Here is a 15,171-nt window from a genome sequence, read left to right on the forward strand (position 1 = left end):
AACATTAAAATAAAAAAATATTAAAAAATATAATTCCTTTTGAAGTTATATTATTGGAGGGCCTAATTTGAGGTTGATATGCCAATGAAAGTTACCAAAAAATGGAGTCTCTGTCTCTAGGTCTCTGTCACTTTGTATCTTTGTTTCTTTTAATATTGGTCTCTCTATTTCTGAACCTGTTTCTCTAGCTCTTTCTCTCTCTGTCTCTTTCAGTTTCACTTTCTGTGACTGAATCTTGTGGTTCAGTATGAAACCTCTCAGTTTCGCTGAAGGACTATAAAATTATGACTGACTGCTTGCTGACGTGACATCCTGGATGGTCTCTGTAAAAATATAAGCAAGGTCCCAATTTAATGCCTTAATGCTCAAAGAGTTGTCTTTGTCAGAGAGCATTTTTCCTGTAAATACATCCATAACAGAGGACTTATTTAAAAAATTGTAATAGAAACTGTGATGATGTAAAAGTCACATGTCAAGGACACGTGACTTTATTAATGACCACTTGAAAGAAATATGTGACACTTTTCCTGAACTAAGAGTCTTGGACACATGAACTGTCATCTCTGGGTTATTTGCTTTCATCTACCCAGATTGAGGCATGTAGGGCTGCTGAACCTTTCTCTCAATCAGGCTGTCCATATGGCTCTTTTAATATCTGGCTCCTGAAACACTTAATGTCTTTAATTTGTTTCATGACTTCATTCTCCTGCTCAGCCAATCAACACCTGAGAGAATCTTGAGGTTTCCATGGAAATGAGTAAACAAACTTTCCTCAGTGTCCAGTATTTCTGCTCCTGGGCACATGTAACTTTTTGTTGTGAAACCCTACAAGCCCTTTATCCAAATATCATCCCTTTATCCAAATCCTACATCTTAACTTGTGTTTACCTCTGTAACAGTGTCAGATAGGAAATGAAACTTTAATGTTTATTTTGTTGAACAGTTTTCTATGTATGGAGGCTTCAAAGTGATGTGGGATTAAGGAGGATGTACCGAATGACTAGGTTGTCTCCTACTGTGGTCTCGGTTCTGAAATTTCCTAGGTTATGACTTAGAACTGAGCAGTTACTCACATACTCACTAAATGTACCTTCACATTTTTATTAATATTACTGGTAAACCAGCCCTATTGTTACTTTGGGTATTGAGTGTTTAAGAACAGGGAAAAGAGAAGCAAACCTGACAATTCCTAGGAATGCTTTTCCTTAAACAGAGAATGATAGGTGAGTGTTAAAGGAGAATTGAAGGCAAGATATTTTTTGACAGCTGGTGCTGTTAAACAGTAGTGTTGCAAATCCTCTGTTAGCAGGGTTGCCTTGGCTGACCTGGCTAAATCAGCAGCTCTGTCCTAACAGGGGTCACCAAAGAACCCTCTTGGTGTTGAGGTTTAAATTTAAAACTCAGTCTTCAGTACAGAGAAGTGGGTCTGTGTTTTAGGCCTAGGAAACAAGAGCTGCTGTGTCCTCAAGACAAACCCTATAAATGTAGTATTAGTGCCAGGACTGATTATTCAGAGGTGCCACCTGAGCTCATGGGGTCTGACATTTTTTTTTCCTACAAGTCTTTGCGATGCTTGGTTAGGGTCATAGGAAGGTAATTTATGTCTCTGAATGAATACAAGAACACATCAAAGATATCATCCACTCTGACCAAGTAGGCTTCATCCCAGGTATGCAGGGGTGGTACAATATATGGAAATCAATCAATGTGATCCACCACATTAAAAAAATGAAAGAAAAAAAAAACATGATAATCTCCTTAGATGTGAGAAAAGTATTTTGCAAAATCCAATATCCATTCATGATAAAATTTCAGGGATACAAAGCACATATCTAAATATAGTAAAGGCAACATACAGCAAGCCTATAGCCCTGAGCAAACTAAACTGAAAGAAATTTAAAGCATTCCCACTGAAATAAGGGACAAGGCAAGGCTGCCCAATCTCTCTAATATCTTTGCAACAGAGGTCTGGAAGTCCTTGCTAGAATAATAAGACAATTGAAAAAGATCAAGGGGATGGAAATACAAAATGAAGAAGTCAAAGTATCACTATTTGCAGATGATATGACAGTAAACCTTAGTGAACCACAAAATTATACATGGGAATTCTGACAGCTGATAAACACCTTTGGCAAAGTGACTGGATACAGAATTAACTCAAAAATCAGTACCCCTCTTGGATACAAAAGACAAATAGGCTGGAAAAAATTAGGGAAACAAAAGAAATGTGTTTCCTATTGTTTCCTACAAAGCCCTATTTCCTAACACCACCCACATATTTCCTCACTGGGGACTATACATGTAAAGAGACGAGCTTCAAGAGGATTTGCAATTCAAATCACCAGGAATTTGAAGAAGATAGAGGGACTTCTAGGCTAAAAGAATACTTATCCTGATACTTTGTCATTCAATACAATGATTAAAGTACCAAGAACTTCCAAGGACCAAAGAACAGGACTGATAATTTCCTTTGGCAAAAATGTGGAATATTTCCATAATGCAATATTATTCTGCTAAGAATATGAAATCAATATTTTCAGACAAATGGTTGGAACTAGGAAAAATCATCCTGGTGAAGTTATTAAAATACAGACAGACCAATATGGTTTGTATTCACTTATTAGGAGTTCTCATAACAGTGTGGATAAAGTTCCAAAAGGCCATCTATTGTGAACAAATCACACTTCTTCTAGGGGGATTGGGTGTCAGTTAATTGAGATGTTGGTCTAGGGCATTCTACAGAAATTTTCAAGTAATCCAAGCTGTTTTTATTAAAATATGTTGCTCACTGCCCTCATTTGATAGATCAGTACCATGCCCCTGTATCTGTTACACCTAGTTCGAAAGCCCTGAAAAGATCTACAGGAATCAACTCCATTGCAAAACACATGAGGGTCTTTTTATTGTAAATTACAAGCTGCAGCTTGGGCCCACAACACCCACTGCCAGAAGCAGTGGGAGCTGAGTGTGCTGAGCCCAGGTTAGTTAGGTGATATATAGATTCTGGTCCCTCCCAGCATGCCCAAGGCAGGGGCAATTCCTGCCTGGCAAGCATCTATTGGTCAAAATGCTACATTTTGAATTGATTGGCTATTGGAAGGTCCCTAGACCATAATGACCTGGTGTCCCTCCCTAAGGGGATGGGGCAGTTTCCTAGCAACTGTTATCTCTAGTGGGTGGGGAAAGAATGCAGTAAGGTGGTCTTTCCCCTCAGGGAATTACTAGACTTCTCCACCCATACAGTTCATGCCTTAATAATATTTGCTAATTTTTAATCTTTTTGGTCTCTCATTTCCCCCTTTTCCATGATCATTTGAAGACCCAATCTTCGCTCTTCCAGATATGACCCCTTGTATAGATTACCTTTTTATAATGGGATCTGAGTACCATTAGTGTAATGCTCTCAAGCATTTCTTTATGAAAGCCATTAAGCAATTGAAAATACAAGTCCCAAAGATAAAAATCAAGAGTAGGAGTTCCTTCAGGGTACATATAGGGGTAGTAAGCCAAGGAGAACTATTATCCTTTTTCTCTAGGGTCTGTCTAGGCGTTTAGCCCAATTGCTGCAATATTAGTTTCCATTTCAGCTAAGCAGATGCTGAGGATAATAGCTAATGCCAGGGAGTCAGCCCTTTTTGACTTAGCATTTCAGCCTGCTAGGGGGGATTTGGGCAAAGATCTGTCATCTGGAGCTTTTTCAATGCTGACCGTTGGACCGTAGGCATCAGGGGCTAGGGAGGCTGAAATGTCAGTCAAAGGCAGGGCAATAGGGCAGTCCCAAGCATCTGGTTAGTTGATCCACCTAAAGAGCGAGCAATCAGGTCAGTTTCCAGGAAGTCCAGATTTCGGATTGCAGTCCACAGCTGATCTGGGAACAGAGTTAAACAGGTGAAAATCTACTGAATCAAATTCAGACTGGAGACAGAAGTTAAAATTTGTCTATTAAATGGGAAAGATCAGGGAAAATCACATCGGTGGTCCTTTTGAGCTCTGCCTGATCCAGGTCACATCCTGAAACTCATATGATTTTTTTTTTGTACACAAAAGGAAATATATATTCAGCAAATCTAACATAACATTCTGAGAGTAACAGGTAAAACTGCATCCACTGAATGAGTATCAGCTGTTTGTTTTAAAGCCTTTATAAACAACTTAAGTGTGTCCACGGTAACATTTCTTCTGTGGGCATAGCTGTTGGTAATTAGCCATGAAAGGAGCTTGGCCATTTTTCATATATTCAGCATCTACTTTTAGCCCCCATTTCCATGTTTACAATGGAAAGTTAGGAAGAAATACATTACTGGCTTTAGTTCTAAACCCTGGATGCTTGGATTTTTCTTTATAAAGTAACTAAAAGGAATAGGTTTCAGATATTGCTGTGTCAAAGTCTACCCCAGAAATGGTAGATATTAAAAATACCATACTAAAAGTTATGACTTGTGGGTCAGATATACACACTAAACTGATGTTTTTAACATAACAAGAATCACCTTTAAGTCTATCTCCAGAAGCCAACCAAAGGAAATGAAAATATCAACCTGGTGACTGAATAATAAACAGTCAGTATTTCCTTCCCCAATCTCAAGCTGTACTACAGGGCAACAGTAATAAAAACTTCATGGTATTGGCATAGAAACAGAAAGGAAGATCAATGGAAGCTAATAGAAGACCCAGAAAGAAACTCACACACCTATGAATACTCAATTTTTGACAAAGAAGCCAAAACCACTCAATGAAAAAAAGACAGCATCTTCAACAAATGGTGCTGGACCAACTGGATCTCTACATGCAGAAAAATGAAAACAATTCCATATTTATCACCCTGCACAAAACTAAAGTTGAAGTAGCTCAAGGACCTCAACATAAAACCAGTTGGGAAAAAAGTGGGGAACAGTCTAGAACTCATTGGCACAGGAGACAACTTCCTGAACAGAACACCAACAGCACAAGTTCTAAGAGCAACAATCAATAAATGGGACCTCATGAAACTGAAACGCTTCTGTAAAGCAAAAGACACCGACATCAAAAGAAAACAACTGCCTACAGAATGGGAAAGAATCTTCACCAACCCTTTATCTGACAGAGGGCTAATATCCAGTATATATAAAGAACTAAAGAAGCAGAAAAGCAACAAACCAAGTAATCCAATTAAAAAATGGGGAATGGAGATAAACAGAGAATTTGCAATAGAGGAACATCGAATGGCAGAGAAACACTTAAAGAAATGCTCAACCTCATTAGCCATTAGGGAAATGCAAATCAAAAATATCCTGAGATTTCACCTTACACCCATCAGAATGGCCAAGATCAAAAACTCAAGTAACAACGTATGCTGGACACGTTGTGGAGAAAGGGAAACCCTCCTCCATTGCTGGTGGGAATGTAAACTGGTACAACTACTTTGGAAGTCAATCTGGTGCTTTCTCAGACAATTAGGAGTAGTGCTACCTCAAGACCCAGCTATACCACTCCTAAGCATATCCAAAAGATGCTCAAGTACACAACAAGGACATTTGCTCAACCATGTTTGTAGCAGCTTTATTTGTAATTGCCAGAACCTGGAAACAACCCAGATCTCCATCAACGGAGGAATGGAAACAGAAATTGTTGTATATTTACACAATGGAATACTACTCAGCAATCAAAAAGGAGGAAATCATGAAATTTGCAGGCAAATGGTGGGACCTAGAAAAGATCATTCTGAGTGAAGTGTCCCAGAAAGAGAAAGACAAACATGATATATACTCGCTTGTATAGACTACAAGATATAATAACCATAATGAAATCTATACACCTAAAGAAGAAAATCAAGAAAGTGACATGGGCGAAGATGATCAATGCTCATTGAGAAAGACAAATGGGATGTGCACTGAACGTATGACAGGAATCTATTGCAGAAGGCATCTGAAAGACTCTAACTAGCAGTGTTTCAAAGCAGACACTAAGACTCATAACCAAACCCTGGGCAGAATGCAGAGAATCATATGAAAGAAGGGGAGTTAGTATGATATGGAAAGGATAGGAGCTCTACAAGGACCAACTATATCTGGGCACAGGGTCTTTTCAGAGACTGACACTCAACCAAGGACCATCTATGGATATAACCTAGAACTTCTGCTCGGATGTGGCCCATGGTAACTCAGTAACCAAGTAGTTTCCCAAACTAAGGTGAACAAGGACAATTTCTAACAGGATCTCAAGGGTAGGCTCTTTGACCCCCCTCCCAGGGTAGGAGCAGTCCTGTTAGGCCACAGAGGAGGACTTTGCAGCCAGCCCTGAAGATACCTGATAAAACAGTGTCAAATGAAAAGGGAGGAGGTCCTCCCCTATCAATGGACTTGGAAAGGGGCAGGGAGAAGGCCAGGGAGGGAGTGTGGGATTGGGGAGAGAATGAGGGAGCGGGATACAGCTGGGACACAGAGTTAACAAAATGTAACAAATAAGAAAAATAAAATTAGAAAAAGAGAAAAAAATAAATGCTTAACATTTTAAAATATCAAAAAAAGAATGTTTATCCAAAAATCTATCTTTCTACGAATGTGGCATATTTCTCAAGTAAGCATAAATAATTTACTGGCTAGCTGTAAATTACTTTTTTCTAATTTATTAGTCTGCATTTTATATTCTAACATCATTTAATTATATAAAGTCAGGTTATGTAATTTTCTTTTTTCTTATACAGGATTTATTGATTTTGGTTATAGATTTCATGACTGTTTATTTTCTCAGTTCCCAAGAAAGTGTTAATGCCTTGATCTTATTGATTTTTTAAAACTTAATATACTAATTAAATTCATTTTAAAATATTTTTATCATTTTAATGGTTACTGTATTGAGTACATTTTCAGGTGTTAAGATTACTTATTTTAAAATTTTAAACCTCTACATTCCTCAATGTGCTCTCCTTATGCTTGCCTTTGTTCTTAAATAATATCTAGAGACAGAAGATTGTTCAAACCTTTTGCTATATTATTTATGTTCTGATATAGTGTGGTATGTGCCTATCTGCATAATCATTTCAGAGAAGATACTCTGGAGACAGGAATAGTACAAATCTTGGCTCTGCTACCAAGAAAAAGAAGTAAAAAATATGGTTTTCATAGGTGTTTCTTTTTTAATTTTTTATTAATTACACTTTATTCATCCTGTATCCCCCCATAGCCCCTCCCTCCTCCCATCCCTATCCAACCCTCTCTCCCCTTTCTGCATGTATGCCACTCTCCAAGACCACTGATAGGGGAAGTAGGTTCTCCTCTCTTTTCTGATCTTAGTCTATCAGTTCTCGTCAAAAATGGCTGCATTGTCTTCTACAGTGGCCTGGTAAGGCTGCTCCCCCCTCAGGGGGAGGTGATCAAAGAGCAGGCCAATCATATTATGTCAGAGGCAGTCCCTCTCCCATTACTATGTAAACCACTTGGGCACTGAACTGCCATGGGCTACATCTGTGCAGGGGTTCTGGGTTATCTCCATGAATAGTCCTTGGTTGGAGTATGAGTCTCTGGGAAGTTCCCTGTGTTCAAATTTTCCTGTTCTGTTGCTCTCCTTGTGGAGAACCTGTCTTCTCCAGCTCTTACTATTTCCCACTTCTTACATACAATTCCATTCACTCTGCCCAACAGTTGGCCATAGGTGTATCTTGAAACAAATTATTTTTGGAGGACATGCTGTTTTAAAAAGTTGTTACTTATGAGAGTTTTCATGTAGACATGATATAAATAAAGGTGTTCAAAATAAAAAATAAAATAAAATAAACAGTTAGTGCTCCATCAACTTATCAGAACTCTATTGATTAATGCCAAAACACCGAACTTCTGAAATATTATAACATAAGCACAACAGTAGCAAAAAGTAGCAAAAGGGGGGTGGGAATCTGAAGTATCTCTTATTTTTAATGTGTTTTAATCTATTTTTGTATCTTTATAACTCATAATTATACCTTAATATATCAACTTAGACTCTTTAATCTTTTTTGCATTTATTGACTCTAAAACATTTTTTCATACCAAATAACAACACTCTCTAGATTTTTACAACCTAAATTCCCATATCCTCAGACCCTACATAAGCTTCATATTTTTATCCAGCTATATAACTTAAGAGACAGGCAACTGACATGAATCCTGTGAGCAAGGCAAACCTGTTTTCCTTTCTAAATAAGAGATCTAGTACCTAGTAGTTCTATCTAGCCAATGAACTGATGAAAGAACTAACAGTGAATATAATTGTCTGCTCTTTAGCTGTAAACCTACCATAAGCTTAGCCTAGCTTTCAAAGTAATCAGAGACCTGAGAAGGATAAATAATAAGATAAATAAATATACCAATCCATGTGCCAATCAAAATGACAGAGATGACTAGTTAGTCCATCACCTAGGCAGTGTCCCTGGCTCCTGTGTCTCATGGCATCCTGAACAGAGGCAGTCCAGCCAGGCACAGAAGTTAAGAGACTGTTTCTGTGGAGAAAGAAAAGAGAGAATGGCCTCACCTCACCCTTTGCAGCATGAAACATTTACTCTCCAGGTGTCCACAGTTTTGGCTGGGCCCTAGCAGTGGGCCAGTTGAGGCAGTATTGCCCAATGGTTAGCATATCACAATCCAGAGTCACAATCATCTGTAGTTATGCCAAAATCTTCTCTGAGACCTTGGGGAGCTACTGCCAGGATTTCAGGACTTTCTGTCACAATAAGCTTATACCATATTCATCAGATCTCTGACAAGCTTGAAGGCCAGCATATCTGAGTTACTCTTTGTCTTTATCATCTGCTCTAAACTGTTTCCTTTAAACAGAATGCTATACAATCTAATTCTGAATTTTTTTCTAAAATGAGTGTTTTAGAACAATATATTTTAAGTAGCCTAGTCTTGACCTTAAAAAATCCTAAACAAAGAGACTAGGTAAGGCTCAACTGTAGTATTTAGCATGACTTTAAATCTTCTCTTTCTGAATGAAAATCAAAGCAAACCTTTTAATCAGAAACAGTTCATAGAGAGGCTACCAAATCTTGCTGCTCCTACCACTTGACACCTAAACAAAGATGATCGCAAACTCATAGCTCCACCCTCTTTATCTCTGGACCAGCATGGTGGCTGGCCACGTGTAACTGAACTCAGCTGAAATCCCTAAACAAATATGGCAACAAAACTACAGCTTCACACGCTCTCTATCCCTGAACCATCATGGCAGCTAGCCATGTGTTAGCACAGGCTGCAACTGACAATACCAAACATAGCCATTAGGTGTTGATGATGATACAGCAAACACTGTGGAGCATCCACAACCCCCCCACCACAACCAAAAGTTCTAACATACTGATGAAATAAGTTTTAGAACCAACTGCATAACAGAACAGTACAGAACAATTTTAAACTATATGAATTATTCTGGCCACAACAAACCTACCAGCCAGAATTCTTTCCCCTTAAAAGAGCATGAGAAAACATTTTGCAATGAGGAATCACCAGCCTTTTAAATGAATTATAACATATTTAAATACAGTTCTTTCTGAAATCATATTAACTCTCCAGCTTTTTATAATACATCCACTAACCTGCAACATCCTATATACCTTCAGGTTCCTAGCTTCCTTTATTTTGCTTAACCAGACATTCTTACTTTTTTGCTTTCTCTCTTGCTTTTCAGACAACATAAAAACTGTCATCAAAATCCTTTCCATTCTGACATGATCCTACTGGAGCCCAGCATCTACAATTTGCTTTTTATAGGCAAAACAAAAACAAGTTACATTAATATAAAAAAGAGGTCTGAAACTGCCAAATTATTTTTCTAAAATAACTTTCCAGTAGCAGATAACATAAAGGTAACATAAATAAACTCTAAGGAACTTAGAACAAGTTTTAAGGAACTTGGTGAAACTTCCTCTTTTCTCCATCTCAAGGAAAAGAACAGGATGGAAATATGTTTTTCCATAAACAAAGCAGCTTAACAAACAGATCTCAACAAGATACATTGTACAAACTGCAATTTTCTCCATTAGTGCAAACCACATGGCTTAGTTTTACTTAGTAAAATTAATAAAATCAATACCAAAGTATTTTTATTCTCCCCAAAGTATCGAGAAACTTTCAAATTTTCTGTTAGACTTCCCAAGATCATTGTCATACCCAAATGCCTGATAAACTTTGAACATTTTATAGCCTTAAACATTTAAACAATTTTTAAAACTAGTTTTTGCAATATCAAAATAAAGTACCTTTTGTGTAGGAGAGAAGTCACAAGGCATAAGCATAATCTTAAAAGTCAAAACCAGATTTTAAAACCAGAATTTACCAGTGCAAACAATTTATTTTCTAAGACCAATACCAATTTAAAACAACTCATCCTTTTAACCTAGAAGGAAATGAGAATTATTTGACCAATGTCTCCCTCCATTTTTTTTTAACCCATAACAAGGTGGCTGTCACATTATAACCCACATGGTAAAGTCAAGATGGAGGTGAGGCACTGAGGCACATCATATACCACATGGTAACCTATACATATGCGTTCATAGACCTTATAAACACATAGGTACACATTTTAAACAAGTTTCATAAGGCCTTTCAGAACAGAAAACAAAAGGTAGACACACACAAATAATGCACAGAGAAATTGAAACAAAAAATACTCACCAGCTGGCCAAATTTCCTGAGACCAAAACTGACTCTTTGGAGGCAGGCCAGACATACTGATTCCTCCTGCATTGGGTGCAGGAGACAAGGGCCCTGATGCCCCAGTAGAGTGGGCTATTGCCCCAGGAGACACCGAGTGGCACTCATTGGGACTAGGTAGTACAGATTACCCACCAAAATACGGAAAATACTGTTGAAGGTAGGAGCAGGTCCATCTGATAGGTTTGGGGCAGGAAGTCATCTGTCCAATAAACACAAAGACTCCCAAATGCAAGAAACATAACAGAAAAGAAAAAAAATAGTGCGAGGGGTTAAGGAGCTCTTCTGTCAGAAATTCCTCCAGGATGCGTCCAAGTCCCTTCCTGGGTAAGGTACTGTAAAACAGACCTTCAGATTCCCGCTCTGGTTCCTCTGCCACAGAAGCCTCAGAGTGGTGGGTGGTTCTAGACCACCTCCAGAAACTGTGATTGTTTGATACGTCTGTCTAAATCACATTTAGTCACTCATACAGATACCTCAAGGCAAAACAGAATACAGAAGATAGGTGCCAACCAGAACACTGCACACTGCACAAAACACAAAGAGATAAAGACGGAGACAGAAACTGAGACACAGACACTACACTTACCAGCTGGTATGAGACCCTCCAGATCAGTCCTGAGGTATTGGGGGGCCCTGGAATCTCTGTGGAACCTCCATATGTTACACCCAGTTTGAAAGCCCCCAAAAGATCTACAGGAATTGACTCCCTTGCAAAACACATGAGGGTCTTTTTTTTTTTTTTAGCTCTTTAACAACTTTATACAAGTGATCAACTCTAAAATCTGACACAGCAGGTAAGGCAGGCAGACAAAGACAAAGGTCCATTTTCCAATTTTTTTTTCTTATATATAAATCTTTTATCCGCATGTGTCATTTTGAAAGCACCTCCTGCAAGTTTATTTTCTTAGTGTATTTCTTCTATTTATTTATTTATTTATTTATTTATTTTTCAATGCAGTTTATTCAGGAACCTTGAACAATCCTCGGACCCTGGGGAAAGGCAGCCCACAGCTTAAATAGCCTCTGGGTAGCCAACTCAGGTGTGCCACTTGGGCAATGCAGATAGGTCCACATACATGGAAGCAAGCCAGATCCTCAGCCTTAGCCAAATGTGGAATTGTTTGTGACAGAGAGCACTCAGAGGGTCTTTTTATTGTAAATTACAAGCTGCAACTTGGGCCCACAATACCCACTGCCAGAAGCAGTGGGAGCTGAGGGTGCTGAGCCCAGGTTAGTTAGGTGATATATAGATTCTGGTCCATCCCAGCATGCCCAAGGCAGGGGCAATTCCTGCCTGGCAAGCATCTATTGGTCAAAATGCTACATTTTGAATTGATTGGCTATAGGAAGGTCCCTAGACCATAATGACCTGGTGTCCCTTTGGGAATGGGGCAATTTCCTAGCAACTGTTATCTCTAGTGGGTGGGGAAAGAATGCAGTAAGGTGGTTCTTCCCTTCAGGGCATTACTAGACTTCTCCACCCATATAGTTCAGGCCTTAATAATAGCTGTTAATTTTTAATCTTTTTGGTCTCTCAGTATCCACAGAGATGCTTCCTTCTGCATCACATGGGATTGTATATAGAGACCCACAGTACTATAAAATGCAGAGAGAGACTTTATAACTCCCAGCTCTAAATGGGATTTTCCTATTGAATTCACCCTCCCTTCAGAGTTCTGGGAAGCATGAAGGAAAGTAAGCAGGAAGAGTGTCTTAAGTAGAGGGAATTGAAAACACAAGAAGAATAATGCCCTGAGAATCTGGCTGCAGAGGAAGATGATGCAGCTAGTGTTGATGAGACCTGATAAGCTAGGTTCATATAGAAGGGTGAGGAGAACCTCCCCTATCAGGGAAGTAGAGAAAGGGCATATGGGTGGAAGAAGGAGGCTGGGTGGAAATGGAAGGAGAAGAAGGTGGGGGCAGCAGAGGAGATACAATGTGAACAATTTGTAATAAGTAAATACATAAGAAAAAAGGTGATCAAGAAGTTGAAGTATAGAGCTCTTCAGGACTGATGTCTTCTTCTTGGGGAGGGTTCCAGGGTATGGCAAGGATGAACTAAGTTTTCTCTAAGAGACTTGGCACTGAGACTATGATCATGTGCCAATGATTAGATAAACAAGTCATACTTCATTTGATGTATTTTAAAGAAAAAAAAAATTAAAGTGGCACATGGATAGGAATATGAACCTGGGAGCAATGGAAAAGGACTGTAATGTATATTATATCAAATTCCCACATAAGCAATAAAAAATAATATGTGGACAACTTTTACAATGACTTTTAACATGGAGAAAATATTCCAATAAAGGAGGACAGAGTTTGACTTTATAAGGCATTCTTTCCAGGAACTCTTTATGTAGCAGAGAATCATAGTCATGAACTAGTTGTTACCCCACTACCTCAGACTCCATGAACTCAGTTGGCACCACTGAGTCCTAGCCCTAATACTACATTTAGAGGGTTTAGATGGAGGACCACAGGAGGAAACACAACTGCTCTCGTTTCCTAGGCATATAACACAGAACTATTACACTGTCCCGAAGGCCCAATTTTAAATGTAAACACTAGGAAAAGGAGGGTTCCTCACTGACCACTGAGTAGGACACAGCTGCCAATCCAGCCAGGTCAGCCAAGGCAACCCTGCTCATAAAGGTTTGGAAACACTAGTGTGGAACAGAACCAGCTGTCAAATAGTTTACTTTCCCCCATTTCTCCTTTTACACTCACAGATTTTCTATCTTTTAGTCAAACTAGTCTCAGGAATTGTCTGTTTTCTGAAGGAGTCTGGTGATTGGAATTCTGCCTCCTCATCTTGAAGTCTTATCTGAGTTCCATGTCTCAGAGACTTCCCTTGGTGGTCTCTACAAGCATGGTATTCTGAGTCTGAGAAGTGGATAACAAGCTTCCTGAAACCTTGGGAACCAGATCACAAACTTTGTTTAACCTTGAGCGAATTCTTGGATGGCTTGACAGGTGGTACAGATGTGTTGATACTGTGAGAAAAAATTTGCTTGTATGCTTTGCTTTATAAGTGTTGTTTGCTAGTGCAGTAAAGTGAGACATGATCAGGAATCTTCTTTGCCTCCCTGTCCCCTCATTTACACTCCATCTTTCAGGTGGACCATTTTCTGTTGGTTTAATGTTCTTTTGAAATGTATGCATCTTACCCTTGTTCACTCAAAGGCTGATTTCTCCCCCACCACCCCAGTCTCTGGGTTCAATCTGGATATTTCAATGTGATAACAGGCCAAAATAAAACAACTAGCCACAATGTTCTGCAAAGGGAGAAGCCAGAGAACAGAAAAGAGGGGAAGAGTGGGAGAAAAGGGTGAGAGAGCTTGGAGAGAGAGCTGCAGGACAGATCTTGGAACTACATGGAGTTAGACTGTGTGACCCATGCAATCGTCTCGCCAGCAAGAACGCACGCGGACACAAGGATCCTTCTGCAGTAAACGTTAATTAAGATGAATAGAGGAAGATGATAACCGCCAGAATGATGCTGCTTAAATACAACCTATTACGGCGTGTACTCCGCTGGTTGGCTGCTTGCCCATTGCCCCATGTGACGCCCCAGGCTGGGCAGTAATGCCTCCGGGCTGGACAGTGGCTTGGCGCGCTTTTGCAACTTGCACACACACTCTATTATTGTTCATTAGGGCCAGAGCTGGATGTCGGCACCATCTCGTAATGGCGATTGCATTCTCTTGGCTCTCCACATTTCCCCCTTTTTGTTTTAATAAATGAAAACTGCCTTAAAGCCTTATAAGTGCGGCACAGGAGAGCCCTAAGCTCGATCAAGCAAACTCCTTCTTTGGGGAGTAAGCGATCAAGAGCTTTAGATTACTCCCTTACCCCACCAGGTGCAATGGAGACAAGTCCTCTGGGTGCAGGGGCTAAGGGAGAAGATTAAAAATGGAGGTGACACCCATTCCCGTGCAATGGAATAAAATTCCAGGGAGTGCAAGGGCTGTCATCCTCCTATCTAGGTACCATAGCCGCTTAGGCAAAGGCAACATTGTGACTTGGATCACTCATCGACTCAGTGCAATGGGTAAAACCCCTGAGGTGCATCGACTGAGTGTCACAGTCTGTTTTAATTTTTTAACATGGATAACCAACTTTTGGGAGATGATCTTTGTTCCAAGGCCACAAGTGCTTGCGTGATCGCGATCTTGTCACGTTGTTGTTGGGCTTTGAGCTTGCAGACCAACCAAAGTAAGAACACTAAGCCACAACATAGGGCTGCACCAAACATTCCAACACCCACCCATTCCTTAAAATAAGAAAAGGCGGAAGAAGCCCAGGATAATAAGCCATCTGTGAGCGATAAATCCACTCGAGTAGAATTAATGGTCACCACCGCCGCCCTTAGCTCTTTAAGCGTTTCTTTAAATCCTTCTGACCAGTTTCCTGCAAGATATAAGGACAATTTCCTGGACAAATTAGCAGCTCGGGTAAGATTTTCATATTGTACACTGGTAATACAGAGTGATCCTAT

The sequence above is a fragment of the Meriones unguiculatus genome, assembly GCF_030254825.1.
Source record: "Meriones unguiculatus strain TT.TT164.6M chromosome Y unlocalized genomic scaffold, Bangor_MerUng_6.1 ChrY_unordered_Scaffold_25, whole genome shotgun sequence".
In the NCBI taxonomy this organism is placed as follows: Eukaryota; Metazoa; Chordata; class Mammalia; order Rodentia; family Muridae; genus Meriones; species Meriones unguiculatus.